Source organism: Nestor notabilis, unplaced genomic scaffold (assembly GCF_000696875.1).
Source record: "Nestor notabilis isolate BGI_N333 unplaced genomic scaffold, ASM69687v1 scaffold4594, whole genome shotgun sequence".
NCBI classification, from domain to species: Eukaryota; Metazoa; Chordata; class Aves; order Psittaciformes; family Psittacidae; genus Nestor; species Nestor notabilis.
The window spans coordinates 249,365-252,058 of record NW_009926718.1 but is presented as its reverse complement, the minus strand read 5'-3'; positions in this window follow the sequence as shown (position 1 = coordinate 252,058).

Sequence of the window (2,694 nt, the reverse complement as noted above, 5' to 3'; positions counted from 1 at the left end):
GACCTTCTAGCCCCCTGGAGAAGCACAGCCAAGCTTCAGGAGGGATTTCAGCACAAAGTAAGAAAAATGGGCAGTTTCGTCCCTAAAGAAAAAGGCATTCTGGGGGGAAAAATATAAAGCCAAAATTTGGTCTGCAGAGGAGTTTCCCAAGGTGACTCCTTGAGGATGATGCTGTCAAAGGGGCCTGGCAGGAGGTAAGGAGGATAAACCAGAGCTGCAGGGGTATACAGAGACCCAGGGAACTTGCTGTTCAGAGACATGGCTGGGGTGTAAGGTGCTTGATCCCCCCTCTCCTGCCTTGTGGTTCATGTATGAAACCACAGGGGATTCAACTCACTCCCCATCACTTCCCTGAAGACCCCTCTCCATTGCCTGCTGCCCTGAGCCATGTGCAGTCCACCAGACTTGCTGCTGGCTCTGTGTTTGTGTTACTAGTAAAACCCCATCACTCGTGCCCAAACAGAGCAGATTCCCATGGGGACCCTCCCTTGGAATTGCTGTGCAGAACAGCCCTACACTGTTCTCACCCCCTCCAAACTGCATTGGAAGGGCAGAAGGACGACAGCCTCCTCCCTGGTTGTAAATACAGGCTGGGCAGGGATGCCAGGGCCAAGCATCATCCTGCAGATGTGTTCTCCACAAGAGAACCTCTTCACCTGGCCATTGCCTGCACCCAGATGATATATGGAGTAGCTGGGCTGCAATAGGATTTCTACCCAGAATATTGGCTAGATGATAAAGGAGTCTGTCTGCGGTGATAATTGCACCATAAATAGCACTGGATTCGTCAGTGACAAGTGAGGCATTAGAAAACCTCACCCTCTGGATTCCTCCCACTTCCTTCCATCTTCCTGACTGCTAACAAGCTGGAAGAATAGCTCGTCAGTTTTTACCAGCCACGAGAGGTTTATAGTGCTCAGATGCAGCTGTGCACCTTCCTCCCCATAAATCTCAATAGTGAAAAAGTAGAGAGAGGGGGGAAAAAACCCAACCCAGCTAAATCGGGTGATTACTGAAAAGCAGCAGGTAGAGATGTATCATGGCGTGGCTGTCCCTCTTCATTCTCTCTGCTGCAAGGACAGCACCGTCCCACTCCCTCCTCCAGACTTCCCCTGGCTCTTCTGGGTGCTCTCAGGCACTTGGGGGTAACCATCCTCTTTATTCCACTGATGGAAACTGAAAACCTGCCACCTAGCCCCAAACACTGAAAAATGAGGAGCTCAGACTAGGGAGTGCTGTAAAAGTCAAGACTGGAAAGAAATAGAATTAACATGAATAGATTGGAAGCCCTCTCTGGCTTCTTGCTTTTTAAGCCTGCAGAAAACCCGTGGACCCTTGTCTTTTCTTCCATAAGAAAAGCTGGGAAATAGATCTCCACTGGCACATTAACCTGCTCTTGAACTCCAAAGATACCTTAAAACCAGGTGGTTTAACCTTAAACCCCCTTATATTATGGGTGTCTCTGTTGTGCTCCCAATGGGTTGGAAAATATATTTATATCAATCAGAGAAACAGGATTTGTCTCCCTTCGTGTCTGCATCTTGGAATGGCTTAAACTGTCCTTAACCCTCTGGGGCCAGGCTCTGCCTCAAGGTCACAGCCCCTTTGCTAGTGCCCCTGGCTGCACATTCTGCAGTGCAGAAATGCTGCAGATGGTGCAGCTGGAGCGTATTTCTGCAGCAAGAGATGTAGGTGGTGTTGTTAGGCTGATGCAAACATCCGGCTTCAGCTGGTGTGTGTTGTCAGTGTTCTGTAGTGGTGGGGTGGAAATCTGTCCTGGTGAAGCATCCTCCACTGCCAGTCCTCTCTGGTGCCTCTGGCCTCTTTTGGAGCAGAGACCCGTGGGGATCCTTCAGGGGTGAGTTACCACGCTCTCTCCATCGCCGCTCCTGACACTGCTCATTCACACTGACATCACTATTGTTTTTCTAGGAAGTTGATTAAATTAGGTGGGGTTTTTTAGAGTTTTGAAAGGCCCAGGAGTGAGGGAGGAAAATGATTCTCCCTCCTGGACACTTCATAAAGCTTCTACAAGTAACTGCAGAAGGAGGAAGTCAAGTCTTATTCTGAGATGAGAAACAAGATGCTTAAAATAAATTTTTAAAGGCACTGAGTAGAGTTGGGGAAAATCCTTCATAGAATCACCATGGAATGATTTGGACTGGAAAAGACCTTAAAGCTCATCTAGTTCCAACCTCCTACCACGGGCAGGGACACCTTCCACTAGAGCAAGTGGCTCCAAACCCCTTGGTCCACCCTGTCCTTGAACACTGCCAGGGATGGGGCAGCCACAGCTTCTCTGGACAACCTGTGTCAGTGCCTCAGCATCCTCATAGTGAAGAACTTCTTAATATCTAACCTAAATCTCCCCTCTTTTAGTTTAAAGACATTCCCCCTTGTCCCATCACCACATGGCCTTGTGAGCATGTATCACTACATCCCCCATGCCCACGTTGCAGCAGGATCCTCAAGCATGGATAGACGGGCAGTGCTGGAGCTCATGCTGGCAGGCAAGAACTTCTCCTTTCTGTATGCATTGCAGTGAAGGCTACTAAGCTAGCACAAGCTTTTCAGCTCCTGTACAAATCCATAAGCTCCCCCAAAACTTCCTCTTCTGCACACCCAACAAATCCAAAAGCCAAATATAGAGCACTATTTTTCTCTCCCCTTCGCCCTCCCCCCCGCTGCCTCCTC